The 16,745-nt window shown below is 42.7% G+C and overlaps 1 long non-coding RNA gene across 2 annotated transcripts; it reads right to left on the bottom strand.

Moving 5' to 3' along the window:
• Positions 1-3,086: 3,086 nt before the first annotated feature.
• Positions 3,087-4,918, bottom strand: LOC142470210 (uncharacterized). Of its 2 annotated transcripts, none has more exons than XR_012789223.1 (3): positions 4,831-4,918; positions 4,642-4,755; positions 3,087-3,311 (listed from the first exon to the last, which is right to left on the bottom strand). It is a non-coding gene; the product is annotated as an uncharacterized LOC142470210 (long non-coding RNA). The 2 variants fall into 2 exon arrangements; XR_012789224.1 differs by lacking the exon at positions 3,087-3,311 and adding an exon at positions 3,351-3,643.
• Positions 4,919-16,745: the final 11,827 nt, after the last annotated feature.

Here is a 16,745-nt window from a genome sequence, read left to right as displayed (position 1 = left end):
TTTAAGGTTGGTCGGGATTAAATTAGAAGGTTAAAACCATTTGCATGGGAGGAGCTGGCAGGGAGGCGTGGGTGTTAACGATTACTTAGCAGATACACTTTTCTTTTTTCATATATATATTTCATATAGATATTAAGAATACATATTACACTATTAACTTTATATCATGACTCAGTAAGTGTTTTTTTTAATCGCCAGATTAGTCTCACAGCGTACTCACTAGTGTAAATTAGAAATAAATGTGTGTATATGCAAAATAAAATATCCATATCAATATGTATATCTATATCTATATCTATCTATCTATATATTTATATATATATATATATATAGCATCTTTATCATGGGGGGCAGGCACAGATGCCTTTTTTTAGCGTCTGGATAAGTTTAGGTTACTGAATATAGAGATGGGTGAATCTTTTTGGGTTCGGACCTGGAGGAGCCGCGGATCGGACTGTTCCTTTTGTCCGCAGATTTTCGTGGATCAATCTCGAAAAAGAGCGATTCGCCTTTTCCAGATTTTTATCATTGACAATCCAATCAGCGGATTCTGCAATCAGCGGATCCTGCAATCAGCGGATTCTTAAACTTCCCCTGCAGATAAGCTAATGCTTATCAATGGCGGTTTTTGAATAATCCGCACGGATTGAAAAGGGCCGATCCGTCGCCGGATTTTACACCGCGGAAAGTAATTTGAATGGAAAGCTCGGGAAATTGTGCAAAGCGGATTTTGACAGTTTGGCCCATCTCTAACTGAATATCGACTGCATAAATGGGAGGGTTTATAGGGGTTATTTATTAAACAATGATAGTTAGGGCACGATCGCACAGAAACTCCCACTGAAGTCAGTAGGAGTTTACCTGTGAAAGCGCCAATTGGCACTATAGCAATTTGATAAATATCCCCTACAGTATGTCTCCCAAGCTCCAGTTATTAAAAATTCAACTGTACATTTGCCCTTTGCCTGCCGTGTTTAATAGAAATCTCCTGCTCGTACCTGCATACAATCGTGTGTAGCCATGCATAATGATGGACTGCAGACATCTTCCCTGTTGGCAGTAAGCCCTGGTAAGTACAGGCCTGCCAACAGTAGTTATGGAGGTTGTCCCTCACACCCTGGTGAGGTGCCCTATGTATGGATGGGAGTGGCTACATGCTCTGAGTCCCTGGATAGTGACATCAGAGATGCGCCTGCCCCCTGAGGTATAAAGGGCACAACACTGTCAGTTAAGTGTTGTTGAAAAGCAGTGGTTGCAGTTGTTGCACAGGGAGTGCAATACAGTTTCGTGACCCTAGTGCTGTAACTAGTGGCACGAATATTCTAATCAAGCCTGTCTAGGCCACACTGTGTCCAGGGATCTGGCACAGGGGTGATCTCCCTAAAGGGAGAGGGGATCCCACTCCAATTGAGGAGGGCAGTACCTGGCAAAGGGACAGCATGGAGGAATGTGCAGCTGAAGCTGAGAGCCGCATGGGGCAGTCTGCTGTAATCAGATCATCAATAAAGATGCCCTTGTTAAAGAAACCCCCACTGTGTGAGTGTGAGATTACTCTACAGTGGCAGTCACCACCGAGAAGGAGTTCCTCACCAGGACCATCTCCCTGCGGAAGCACAGATCCTGATCAGGTGGAGGCGCTGCACATGATGTAAGTTGGACTCGCACCCACTACCTCAGCTACCTGTCCTGATGACATCCCCTAATAACATCAAGCGGGAGACTCAGGAGTCCTGTTACTTGCAGGTGCACCACCATACGTGATCACGTAATGGGGACCGGTTAGACCACACGGGCCAATGTGAGATTGGGGGGGTCAGACAAGGGGGTCCACCCGTTACACGTGTATCAGCGAAGGTGAAGGAATCCAGAAACCTAATTAGAGGTTTGTCTAAATAAGGAAGGAGAGATACTGCCAAAGACGAACGGAAGATTCTGTAGTTGGATGTATAACTTATCTTTGTAACTAATTAGAATTGTCTTTACTTTGTGCAGGGGGGTTTCCTACCATCTCAACGCTCTACCCTATCCGGGACCCAAACTTTATTCTAAACCATCCGGCTTTTGCATGTTCATTATTTCTCTATTTCTGGTTTCTGCTTTAAAGACCAAAATGAAAATGATTATAATTATGTGAATCCTATGAGGCGCTACAAATGAATAAAAAAAAACCTTTTCAGATTTGCATGTCAGACACAAGATCCAGGGGAAGGATGTGTCAAAGTCCTCACATCGTGCGGTAAATATTTGTATCTAACCGAAATCTCTCCCACATTTGCCGCCCACGGGCCATGCCACCGTCTTCATAACACCATATTGAATGATCGTGCTGCGTTGAGAAGCCGGCTGCTTATGGCGTTAGTTTACAAAGATATAAATAGCTGTGAATGGCTCCTGTGATATATTGAGGAACTCTTCTCTCGTGCTGCAAAATATAATACATTTTTAGGAATGTTCTTAGATTGAAAGCAGGATCAATGGCATCTAGCTGCTGAAACTGTATTAAAGTTGAGTGCAACCGTTAATGCTGGAAAACAAAATGCTCCACAGGAAGTAAACGGGGAGTCATTTGCAGACAGTGTTTCCAGCTAAAAGTACATGGAAAAATGAGTACCATACAAGGTTAGCTATGTTTACCCCGAGGCTCTTTGAGATTAGTTTTAGATTCATACACCATGGACATTCATTGACCATGATGGTTGAACCTTTGTACATATCCAACAAAGGATTATTTCCCCTAGGCATAGATTTTTTTCAATCACATTTTTACAACCCCTTAAATACACCGGGGGGGCTTTATTGAAGAAATACCTCTGTACTGTATATACATAGTACTGAACATCTGTTTGCTCTGTACGAAACTCTGTTCCTTTTTTCCATTATGGAAATGTGTATAAACTACTCCCCCAAGTTGTTTTGGTTTGATGCACATAATACAAGTGAAACCATATCCTTAACCACAGCAAAAGCATGTAATAAACAAATTATATACCAATATTTATAGGATACGTTATCTAACTTTCAAGTCCATGAAACCATAGCCAGCAAAAGTTGAGATTTGAGATTTTTTATTTAAAGATATTGGTTAGATAAAGACTTACATTTTTCTTGTGAAGAACATTTAAGGGAAGCATTAGTTAAACAATAACACTATCTTTGAAATGGAATAAAATTACTAGAATAGTTTTATAGCACTTCATATGCACTGGTGAATCACTGTAGCCAAAATTCAAGGGAACTTCAATATCTAGGGCCCTATTCAATAAACTCCTAAAAAGCATATTTGGCACTGCAAACATTTCTGAGCTCTCCTTCTGAAAATCAAATAAAAAAAATGGAAACATTACTCGTAATGGGATAAAACATACATTTAATTTGCATATAGATTTTTAGTAATAACACCAGCAGAAAAAAGTACGATTCAAATTCCGAGAAAAAAAAATAAAGATGTTATAAAAGCACCAAATAAAAGCATGAAAAAGAAAAAAATAGGGAAGCGCAGTAAAACGGGTGATGGTAAAATGACAACTTTATCATGAATATATAACACAAAATAAACAATAAACAACAATTGTTATAATAAAATCAGTATTATCTAATGTCCATATGATTTGATTCACTGGTGAGCGGCGATCGTAGCCGGCTGCTGCAGAAAGAAAGTCAGAGGGATGACAACAGGTAAGTAAACCTGGTGCGAGATCAAAATTCCTGGGACCAGGGTGACGGCCCCAGATAAATGCACAGAACGTGGGTGGATGGAAATGTTAGTATGGGGGGAGTATATGGGCCGATAATGAGCCATTGGCCATTGGTATATTTTATTGACATTTATTCATTGTAAGGTTTTTTAATTCATTTTAACAAAAGTTAGTCAAGTGTTTCAGGATTTAATCATCTGGCGCACCCACCCCCCTTTTTTTCTTTCCAAATAAAAGCATGATTGGAAGCTCAGGTGACAAAGGTGAATAATTAGGAGTAAAATCTGTATATTGACCGATATACTATATTGCAGAAATTCCCAATAAGCAGGACTGTATAAGGGACTTTGGCAGGTTTTTGGGACGTAGAAAGGAACACATTGAGCCCGAGGAGTTGGAGGTTTGTGACAGTTGTCCTTTATTACAATTGTTGTGTGAGTTACAGAGTGCTTGTGAACACATTTCATTAGTCCTTGTCTAAATAGTCTGTGATTGTTGTACACTGAGAGTGCGTCTTTGTGATTGTGCTGTAGTCTGTTTGTGAGAATTGTGGTATTTGTGTCTGACTAATTTTTAATGTTTATTGTTGGTGCACTGAGTGGTGTAGGGTGGCGGTTTGTAGGAGTGTGCATTTCTGTCAATTAATTTGTGTCTGCCCATTTGTCATCTATCTCCACTGAGAGAGAGGGAGCGAAAAAAAGTAAGAGAGAGGGGAAGGGCAGAATAGAGATCTAGTGAGAGAGAAAGAAAGTGAGCATAATAAAAAAAAACACGAAGCGTGGGATTAAATAAGGAGCGGAGGAATGGGGCTGGTGTATCTACTTCATTCATGACATAGTTAGGGCAGAGGGAGGGCAGAAGTGCAGGGGAGGATGCTACATCATAGCAGATGAGGAGAGTTGGGCATGTAAGCTCTGGCATACCAGAGACCCTATTATTGACATACCAGGTACAGTGCGTCATAGAGAAATGATGGACGATCAGGCAGACTGCTTTAATGGAGAGGTCTGCCGTTCTGAAATGATTCTTGCAGTGGAGGGAGGTGGAGATCATGCAGAAGCTGCAGAAGAGATGACATGATCACAAATGCCGGAGGCCGACCTCCAGCACTGAAACGGTTACACTTCATACATACGGAATCTACTTCATCCACTCCAGCTGCAACACCACCAAGGCAGCCTGCTGTGGCCCCAGAAAGGTGTGTCAGTTCCCGTGTTCTCCTGCCAAAGAGGCAAAAAAGAGGCAGACGATAATTAAAAGGCAAAATAAAATGCCCAACTACACAATTGAAAGCTGTCTTGTGGTCCTGCCATTCTCTCACTAGGGAAGTGTATTAATGCCTAGTGTGTCTTTTCAGAGCTGTTAGTACTTGGGAAAGACAGCTAGAGAACGTTGGCTGTGACACAGCCTCTACTACAGCCACAGCAGTGTTAAAAGACCCAGAGGCAAAATCATGTAGCAAACTGAGCATATTGACCAGTCTAAGCACTGCATGATTTCTGCCTGTCATAGGCTTAAGGTCAGGTCTTAAAAACTCATAGAGACCATCAATTTTGTTTTTCTAATGTGTACTTTTCTAGGACCTCCTGTTCAGGGAGGCCAAGGGGGGGTTGCCTGGGGTGGTATATTCTCTGTGTCATAGGCCTCCTCCTCCACCAGCAGCCGCTGCATCCTGTATATGTCACTCTCCCTGTCTATTGCTCACTGTCCCTCTTTCTCCCCCCCATTTCTCAACCTCTACCACCCCAAGCTTTCAATCTCTCCCCATATCTTTCTCTCGCCCTCTCCCTCTCTGTGTCTATTTCATGGAATGGAGTCATTCTATTCACTCTAACTTTCATGCCATCTCTCTCTCTCTCTCTCTCTCTCTCACTCTCTCTCTCTCTCTCTCTCTCTCTCTCTCTCTCTCTCTCTCTCTCTCTCTCTCTCTCTCTCTCTCTCTCTCTCTCTCGCAAACATAGCTGAATTACTCAATCTACAGCACATGCAATTAGTCTTAACAGGTATTTAAACTAATTGGAAGTAATATAAATCTTACTTGTTTGGCCTAATTGATGCAATAGAATAGCGAAAAACTGTCCACAAAACCTATTGAATACTGGATTAAAATTTAATTTTGTGATAAATGCTCATTAGCACACTAATTTGCATGTTGGTCACTCTTCTGAGTTTATCGAATAGAGCTTTCAATGTAACAATGAAAACGTTCGGTCTAAATGTCTCCTTGGTGAAAAAGAACCTGCGAAAGTGTCCATCCATCCTTATCTATCTTTCTATAAGCACTTCCCATTATATATATACTGTATATGTATGCACTCACACATACATACATATACACATACATATATACAAATACATACAGATAATACAAAGAAAAAAAGTGTGTGCTCCATAGTGTAAAAACATAAAAATATTTAATCACACAGCTAAGACAATTGCTCACTTACAAGATAAAATAAATAATTCAGCATATATACAAGACATTGGGGCAAATTCTCGTTTGTCCGAAGTTGTCATTGCCAACTCACACGGTTTGGTATGTTCAGAAGTAACGCAATGAAATGTGAGAAGGAACCCTGTTCTCTATTGCAAATCAGTTCTTCGAAGCCGCTTCTAAAAAAATAAAAAAAAGTGACAAGCCGCCCGGTTTAACAGCCAGAACGCCCGGATTGTGCGCGCTTTACAAGCGGAAGGACCTGAGCTGGTGGTAATTCCATCCCCCATCTGACTTATAGGTTTTACTCTCTCAGCCAAACCCACATGTCAGGCTCTGGATGTAACTCGCACATTACCAATCTCACCGCCCATGAAGTGACGGGAAAACAATGCGAGTTTTTAGAAGCGGTTTGCGTAACAGCTACAAGAATAGCCGTTTTTATCAAAAAAATGCGAGTTGGAGGCTTTTTTTGACAAACCGATCAGATTGTCAGAGCCGGAGTGAAACCGCTTCTGAACAAGCATTTTAGACCCAGATTGGACATGCGAGACGGGCTTACAGAATAGCAGAGCGTGCCCATCCCATCGGAAAGCTCTTTAGAAGCGAGTGGTCACACTTTAGAGCTACGAGAATAGGCCCCTGTGCTTGTTCCCAGCCGCCCCTGGGTTGCATACAGGTCTTGTCTGATATCCACAGAGGTATCCAAAGGGCTGTGTCTACATATAATGCTAAAGTACAGTACACAGCATCACACCCTCCAACTGTCTCTGTAAGGTCTCCCCACTCACCACTTTCTAAGCTCTTTTGGGCAGAGAGACTGCTTTTCCTATTATTTTGTCTGAAACGCTTATTCCCATTATGTTATAATATTATGTTCCGTAAATGGTAAAGCGCTATGTACCTGAATGGCTTTATATAAATAAAGATATACATACATACATACAATATTATCTAAAGCACCCGCTAATAATCGTTTTTGAACCTTAACCAAAACCTTGTAAGCGATGCTATACTGAATAAGTGTAAATGTTGTGCAATATATAACAAATGGTTTATTTTGAGAAGTGCATTCTTGTAAATATAACACGGCGGATGGGAACATACTGTACCTTGGAGTGATATATTAGAGAGTTTTTTGCTCCAAAAGACAGCAATCTATAGCCAGAAATAACATTCGAGGCTTCCTGAACCTGTTTGGTTGTAGTATAAATGAGTATGATTTATTATGGGCTCTGATTGTTACTTGGGTTTTAATGAATCATAATGTGAAATAATTTTTTTTTTAAAAACACACACATTTTGATAGACAAAATGAACGATGTAATTCAGCTTTTGACAGACTGTGATATTGAAGCCGCCCATATAATTCGATGTTTCTGTTCTTTGTAGCTACGGCAGAAATAGTTCTATTCTTTTTCGGCAGGAGAACTAGAACATTTAGAACAAATAGTATTTTTATTCTTATTTAATAAAACTAACTCATGGATCTAGCTAGCATACTCATGCACAGGAGACTTCCTTTCATTACCAAAACCCCAAATGATGTTCTGCAACATAAATCCTTTATTCTGTGTCCTTTATTAGTAATGCATACCACCCTGTGATTTCGCAGCGGTGAAAATAATAGAGGGATTTCATTCAGGTACAATAATTAGTAGTTTACACAAAAAGCAAGTACAATTTATGTGTGCTCAATCACAAAGCATATTAGACATTTTAGTGTAGTGTCAGTTTCTCAGGGTTATCGAGACAAATTATACTGAATTGTGTCATTGTAGCTGTGAAGCAGTGCTTACAAGTTCGACAGGTATTTACTTTCCAAGAAGCTCAGAAACCCATGTAATCCACCAGCTTCTGATTTCCAGCATGAAGCCTGCAACTATTTAAATAAGATATAATGCGATTTTATAAATACATTACATTTGAGTGACACTATTATTATTATTATTACTTTTGGAAAGATTGGAAGCAAGGCAGACCCATCATTTTCCTATGAAGTTAGACTCACATTTCTTTATTTAATTCGTGACTTGTCAGCTAGTTAGCGTGGAATTCAAAACATCTGAAAATGCTATTTACATGACAATACAAAGTAATTACGACAACAGCAAAAAAATATGGTGAGGAGCTGTACATATCTAGCGCCATACATTTTGCCTGGTACCCATACTCCCATACTCCCATACTCCCATACGTACCTTTACGTGTAGCTAATCCCATACGTACTTCAAGGTTACTGAAGCAGTCGGCTCAAAGGGGGGGACTTAACGAAGCTTCAATAACGGCCTTTCTAGCTCTGTCAGTGTTACAGATGTAGCCAGCCTTACCTTCCGTGGTGCCGTGGCAAGAAGAGCAAACTGACGTGGTTCTGTGGAAGGAAAGCGCAGTGGGCAGCTGCAGGGGGTCCATATTCCTCCATCAGATCTCCATTGCCCGGGGACGCCATGGTTGGTGTTCCGCGGCCTTCCCAGGAGAGGGGAAAATAGGATAGGCAACATCTGTAACTGCCATTCAAGTCAAGCGCGTTAACGCCGATCGACCTCCGATACCCGTTATCAGAGATTCGCGAATCCAACCCGAAGATCTTTGTATACATGTAAAACGAAGCAACGGTTACGTCTCAGCTGCGAAATTCGCGTAATCTTGGTACAAAAACCATGCAATGTATTTATGGAAGAAAAAAAAATGACATTGCATTGAAATGACACGGCAGAAAACCCTTTACAAATTTCTGTGCATCAAAGCGGACTTTTATCTGTAATGATACAGTGGGCACAATGTCATATTTAATATACAGTGCAATATGCAATCTTACCTCCTTCGTTACGGAAGTGTATGTAGGTGGAAAGTCTGCAATAGAATCCTACTAGCACTAATTGCATTAATGACACATCTGGATCTAGCATTTGAAAAAGTTATGATTATGTCAAAATTCTCTCCACAAAAGTAAATCTGAATTCAAACCTTGGAACTCTACAAATAGAGATTACTGTCATTTTTTAAGTACAGTTTACTTACAATATTTTAATATTTAGGGCCTGGTTCTATACAGGGTGGTATATAAAGAGGGGAAAAAACACAGAATACCAAACTTTCCATTTCAGTTTAAATAGGCACATTTTGTGCCAAATCCCTCTCCATTCAGTATTTGTCCTCTGAAAGTGTAGCATACCCAATAGTAAACTTCATTTATTATCATTCTTGGGTAGTGCTGTAGTCATCTTTGATCAATACAAGCAAAAAGATAATGCTCCACCACCGCTCTTCCAATGTATGTATATCTTTATTTCTATAGCACCATCCATGTACTGTACATAGCGCTTCACAGCACCGGAAGAGCTTACAATCTAAGCCGTACGTAGGGAGAACCTACAGAGATAGTAGGAGGTTGTTATGGTAAGTGGGTATGCCAGGGTTTTCAGGGCCGGCGTGATGGCAGTGCCGTCAGTGCCTGTGCACCGAGCTCCACGGTTACAGAGGCCACACTCTCCCCACAACAAGTAAACCGATTGCCGGGGAGCGCGGGGCTCCTGTAACTCTCTTACCTTCATCAATTTTGGATTGTGTTTCAAACTTGTTTTGATGTCTCTAACATTTGCTCTTCGCCTTCAGTTTTAATCCTATTACATTGGCAGGTGCTGGGGTACAGTATTTTATTTCAGAAAGAAAAACGAATGTGCAAAAGCGCATTGAAAATAATGGCCCAGATGTACTGCAAGGCTCACCGCATTACTACCAGTGGGACGGCAGCTGAAATGGAAGTAGCATTGTGCCGTTAGATTGTGAAACAATTTGGAACAAACAAATCACTTCAATAACGCGGGGCAGTGACTCAACGCCCATTATGGGAAGGGAAAGTACATTTGTGGAAGTGACAAGGAGCGATCTGTCCTTAGGACCTGTTTGCTTAGCTACTGATGATAAAAGTAGGAGAAAGAAAGAAGCATTGTTATCAGTGCACCTCTGCAAGTGAATTAACTAGCCCAGATTTGATAACGCTTATAAGCCCTCAAGTGCAACAGTGACAGTTTGCTGGCTGGGGCTTTGTCTGCTGCCAGTTACTTCTTGCTAGTGGCATGCTTTATTTATGCTTCAGTACCATGTTCTCCTCTGGGCTTCAAACAGAAGGGACCTGTCTGTAAGTGTTTTGGTTGTGGTGTTAGAATATGTGAGCGCGGTAAAACACATGCAACAGTGCCCAAGATCTGTTTCATGCCGTTTCCCTTCTCGTGCTTTCTTTTCGGCATCGTGATTGCCTGGTACACAATACACATGCACAAAGGGAACGGTGGGGCAGAGCTGAGCTCAGCGACAGTAGTAGGAAACAATTGCATCATTCTAAGGATTGGAATAGTTAAACAGTACGTATGAAAGACCGCTAGGACTTTAAAGAGGCAATCCAAGGGGCACTTTAAAAAAAAATTCTTGTTTTAATATATGCGGCACTTGATTACCTTTATTGAAAACTAATTACCTAAGCTGCCGATCGATTTGTTATCCTGTGATCAATCAGCAAAGATCCTGCTTCCCAGGGTTCACTAAATCGCTGCCTTTCGGTTTCAATCAATCTTTGTCAGTGTAACTCAGCAGCTACAATGTATCCTTATATTACTAAAGGTAGCATTATCTATTGTTACAGTTTGCCGCTTAAACTGCTGGGAATATTGGGAATAAAACACAAAACAGGAAAATGTTACCAAGATCTTGCACTGCTGGGGAGGGGAGCTAAAAGCTTCTATAGAAATCAAAGGATGATCAGTATATTAAAACTCATTACAAATTGCATTAAGAGTTGAATTATAAAATGAAAAAAATTAGTATCTGATACTACAGCATGGATTTATTTTAAAGAAATACACGTTAACCATATACTTTTATTCATGTTTCAAACTGTTTGCTACAATATTCAAATCATATTTTAGTCAGGATTGGTGTAACTTCGGTAAAAAAAATATGTAATGTATCAGTGCAAATACTTTTATGTATCTAATGCTAAATACTGCGTGCACCTGTCCTTTTGGCTACCTAGATATTGGGAGTTGGGGGGGGGGAGGGGGGGCATATTATATTAACAACAGGAAAATGGAACATGAAGTGACGGATCAGTTTTATTACTGCCATACGACATCACAACAAGGTAAGATTTGAAGCCACAACGGGTCCCGCAGAGGTTTACAAAAAGAATATAGAGAGAGAGAATGGATAAGATAAGAGAAGAAAGATGTGTCTTACTGTATATTTGTGCTTATTGAAATGTGTGCCATTTCCCAGAATCCCTTGCTGCAGTTTAAGAGATAATGGGGAGAGGCAGGGTCGGAGACCTGTGTGAGACATGTGAATATGCTCACAAGTGAGATTTTTATTTGCTTATGCAAAGTAACTCTTTATCTGCTTATCACCATATTTGTCCACAGCTTTGATACAATTCACCAGTCAATGCAAAAACCAGCACAATTATTGAAAGATAACATAATTAAAAACCGTAGGAGTTTGATCATTTTCCCATTGTATCACTTGTGGCTCAAAGCAGAACTTTGGGTTAAGCACCTTGAGACTGCAGCAATATAAAACACTGCAGAGTAATCATTTAAAATCCTTATTCATAAATAATAAATCATTATTTGGTCGGCCGCCAACATAAATCATTGGGCCTAGGACTAGTGGACGGTGGGTGTGTGTTTGTGAGGGGGGGGGGGGAGCTGCTCCTTACATTTGAGGGTATGGACCTGGGTAAGAGAGAGGAGAAGGTATGAGCCGAGGGGGTGGGAGCAGTTATGGGCTGGAGACGGGAGGAATCTATGGGCCTAAGGAGATGGGAAGAAGGTATGGGCCTGGGATGGGGGGAGGGAGTGTGGAAGAAGGTATTGGTCTTGAAGGGGGGAGGGGCGTGTCCATGGGTATCCACAAATGTGCCTGCCTGAGGCCCGTGGAGGGGCATGCCTTGGTGGGGGTTCACCAGTGTGTCTGCCGGAACGGTGGCAACCAGCAGAGGGGAGGGCCTTACAGGCCTACAGATTGGGCCCTACATGTTAGGGCCGGTGGCAGGGTGCCCAAGCCTCTTTATTCACCATGCTCAGGACAACAGTCCCAGCTATCCCCCCTGTCAGCACCCCTGATTATTTGTAATAGTAAGCAATAATTATTTGGACTCTTGGCTACATGATAGCTGTTCCCTTCCTTCTAATTTTGCTGAAATGTCATCTCACAGACTCCGTCACTCCTTCGCTAGCTCGTGCTACTTACGTTGTTCCCAGTTTGTACTCTTCTGGCAGCCCCATGGGCCGCTAGTTTACTTGTTAGCAGAACAGAAAAAAGAAAAGAAACAGTTTGCTTGTCTAACTAACGGACCCTCTTATCAAAGATAAAATATCTGTTAAAGCAATAGGATAATTTCATTTGATTTGTTACTGCACCAGTATTGTTTCAGGTTGCAGTAGACAGACTGGATAACCTATAAATACACTTACTTTTAACCACTAGGTGGCAAAGAACTTCCCACAAAACAAAATAATTGAGGAGATGAGAAGTTCCTAAACTGGCAATTTTGAAATCAACGGCTGCTGTGGTTCTAAGGGTTTGTGGCACATAGAGATGATGGTGAGGGATCTGGTCTAACCCAACCTTATTGACATTCGTGAGGGGTTCTAGATCCTGTTAGGATGTCCTAGGATGAGAGGATAGATATGAAGTGAAAGATATTGCCTGTCTTTGAATTATCTCACTGTGACATCTTTTGCTCGAAATTATGAAATTCAGACACCTGAGATTATACAAAATATGCATAATATTGCTAATATTTAAGTACTCTGTCAGCTTCATCAATGAATCAGAATTTGTTAAGAATTGCCCGACTCATACAGTATGTTGATTATAAGATAAAGCTGGCTGGTTTCACCAGGGGTTTTCTCTAGAGGGATTCTTAGGCAATCCCAGATCTTTCCATAAAAGTGATGATGTTTATTCGTTCAATCGATCAATCTTTCGGTTTACACTCGGATCTTTCTTTTGACAAATGTCCAATTGTGGACAAAGGTCAGTGCAGACCAAAACATCGATCAACTGATCAACAACAAACAGTAAACCTCATCACTTTTATTGAAAGAGCTGTAAGTGCCAGATATTCCTTCCGCCGTTTCTGGGGGACCGTGGCACCAGACATATTCAGTTGTGAATGCCTCGTATACCAACCTTTTTACTCAGGTGTTTGCCAATTGGAAGCACCATCATTTTGGCTTATTAAGTTTTGCAACTACCTATTGGGAATAGGATCGCACATATTTGGGGCTTCTTTTTTACAGATTGGAACAGTTTGTTCCATTTAATGGAACCAGTTTTATTTCCTTGGGACCACGATTTGCTGCAGTCTTGTTCCCGACGTGACATGCCACTGATGAAGCAACCAAGGATGGACCAGGATGAAAAAACTATACCAAATTATAGGGGGCTCTATATACCCTAAACAGGTACCTACATTTTGGCTTTTTCCATGGCTCCTCACACTAGTGTTTCTCAGTGGAATGGATTCTCAAGCATTCGGTCAGACCCCACACTGTACATCTGAGGTTTCTCAGATAAGCTCTTCCCTACTTTTCTCCTGTGAGCTTGTTGGCACCTGCTTTTATGCTCATCATATTAAAATACCACACTATATATTTTTTCTCTCTTTTGCACCTTATTCCATCTAGTGACTGCCTGCATCAAAATGAGTCTAAGTTAATCTGCGTGTGTCGGGCTCTGGAAAAGCACCTTAAAATTCAACAATAATTACTTTATTTTTCTGCTCTGTTCTACCTCAAACTATAATAAAGCTGCAATCAATTTTCATTTAAATTTTGCAGAGCTTTGATGAGATTAACCGAAAATAAAAAGGACCCAGAACACATACAGTAACTGAATACATTGCAAAGCATTTGTCATATAACATCTTGCATGCGCTTCCCCTCAACATCCGACTTGCACCCTCTCTCACCTTTAGTACCGTTCTTAAAACACACCTCTGTAACGAAGCGTATGGGTAGCTGCGTGGCTGATACTATACACCTCATATGCACTGACCTTCACCCTTTGCAGACACACTTACCAGAACACCCTCCTACTGTCTCTGTAAGTTCTCCCTGCTCACCACTTAGATTGTAATCTCTTTGGGGCACGAGCTCCTTTTCCTATTGTTTTATGTCTGCAGCTCTTATTCCCATCACGTGTTATAATATTATGTCACGTGTATTACTGCTGCAAAGCGCTATGTACCTGGAGGGTGTTATATAAATAAAGATATACATACATTGTGACGGGAGGGGGTAATCAAGATATACAATAAAGGTCAAGCCCGTTTTGGGTACCCGTGCTCCGTGTACTGCTGCGGCCAGCTTTAATCTAACAAATGCCCGTAATTTTCCGGGGCTTTTTTCGGTTGGTGCCGAACTTGGCTGCGCGCCAGCCGCATCTTCGCATCTTCCCCTCCCCTCGCACGCATCTTCCCCTCCCCTCGCACGCATCTTCCCCTCCCCTCGCACGCATCTTCCCCTCCCCTCGCACGCATCTTCCCCTCCCCTCGCACGCATCTTCCCCTCCCCTCGCACGCATCTTCCCCTCCCCTCGCACGCATCTTCCCCTCCCCTCGCACGCATCTTCCCCTCCCCTCGCACGCATCTTCCCCTCCCCTCGCACGCATCTTCCCCTCCCCTCGCACGCATCTTCCCCTCCCCTCGCACGCATCTTCCCCTCCCCTCGCACGCATCTTCCCCTCCCCTCGCACGCATCTTCCCCTCCCCTCGCACGCATCTTCCCCTCCCCTCGCACGCATCTTCCCCTCCCCTCGCGCGCATCTTCCCCGCATCTTCCCCTCCCCTCGCGACCCCCTGGCTGCTCCGCCTCTGCTTCACGCAGCTTCGCGCATCTTCCACGCATCTTCCCCTTACCCCGCTTACCCCTTCAACCTTCGGGGATGCCGGCGGAACCCTGGCACGTGTGACCGGCGCGACACTGTGACGCGCGGCACGCGTCAGAAACCAGCCGCGTCTGCCCGCACATTGCCCGCACATTGCGGTGGCAGCCGCAGGAGAATAAAGGCGGCCGCCACTGTATAAGGGTCCAAGAGAGTTAGCTCTTGGGCCCAGTAGCAATGTACCATTCCATGTACTGTCTGTGATAAAAGTATTGTTTGTGTTTTTCCCTTTCCGGGCATGCCAGCGAGCAGGGATTGCTAGGGAATGAGTTTCAAGGAGGGGTTTGCGCAGGAACCGTTGATAGAATGTGCCTAGGAGACTTGGGTCCTGAGTTGTCAGTTCCCCTATAAATGTACCTGGGAATCATGCCTGATCCTCGGATATATGTTGACACATTGTCCCGGCAATATCTCCCCTTGAAAACACAAGCACGACTCACCACTAGGGTACCCTGCTTCAGCACAGCCCGGAAAGGAGAATGGGGCACAGGGATAAACATGTATTCCTGTAGCTGAGGGAATCCCTAGGTTAAGGGGGATACCCCAGCTAGTGCCAAGGTGACCCACAACCAGTTTAGGGTTTGTGGGTGCCCGACATATATAAGGTTGGGGGGACCCTGCGAGTCCAAACTGAGTCACAGGGAAAGTGTGTGGGGCAGAAATAAAGAGACAACATTTTTCCCTTTTCTGTTCCCTGTTCCCCAAAACTCAGAAGTGTATTAAAATATACTTTCATTTAATGTAACATGCTTTTTACATTCGGAACTGATGTCCAAACAGGCTGCCCGAGCTAACCCATAGGCGCCGTTACGTCTGATGGACATTGGAGTTCAAAGCAGCCAGAGGATGCCCAGAGGTGTGAAAAGCATTTGGTCAGCGGGGAAAGGCGGAGTACTAGGTCCGGAGATGAATGGCAGTACTTTGGGATGCCACGTGTTCTGCCGGACCTGGTGGAGCCTGCCCAGCGGGTGGCATTGAGATAGCCAGGGATAGAGGTGGCAGGCTTGCATATGTCTCTTGGCTATTTCGGATTTCCCGCTGACCCGGCTTTTTTAGCCCGCTTGGCTCTGATTGGCTGCTTGGGAAAGTTCCCACACGTTGATTGGCTGCTCAGTATTGTGAATGAAACTTAAAATACTATAAGAACATGTGAGCCAATCAGATTCAGAGTTCCCTGTAGTAAGAGCGCAGGCTTTTCAAAGTTGCTCCTGTGTGAATAGCAGAGCAACCGCCTACGATTTTGAGCTTGAAAAGCCTGCCCGCCAAAGTCTAAGCCCAGCTTTTTGGGACCAAGTTCTCCAAAATGAACGTACCGGTGGCATATGGAATTTTATGCCGATTTGGGTTCCAGGAGATTCCGGGCTAAGCCCCGGTCAAGGTACAACTCTCCCATAGAGTTCCCTGCAACTAGGATAGTCTAGTTTTTGACCCCAGTCGTTAAGTGTGTCTTTTTGTCTGTATTTTGTGTATCATTGTGTGTAAGCGAATTTATGCCAAATAAATTACAATTTATTTCATTACCTTGTTTTGCTCAATGAATGATCCTGGTAAAAAAGGTGTAAATAACCTGCTCTCCCGTGACATACATACAAACACAGACACACACATACATACATACACAGAAACAGAGACACACAGACGCACACACACTCTCCTATTGACAATGTTA

Source organism: Ascaphus truei, chromosome 19 (genome assembly GCF_040206685.1).
Source record: "Ascaphus truei isolate aAscTru1 chromosome 19, aAscTru1.hap1, whole genome shotgun sequence".
Classification (NCBI taxonomy): domain Eukaryota; kingdom Metazoa; phylum Chordata; class Amphibia; order Anura; family Ascaphidae; genus Ascaphus; species Ascaphus truei.
The sequence above is the reverse complement of the archived record's forward strand: the minus strand, read 5'-3'. Positions and strand labels throughout refer to the sequence as shown.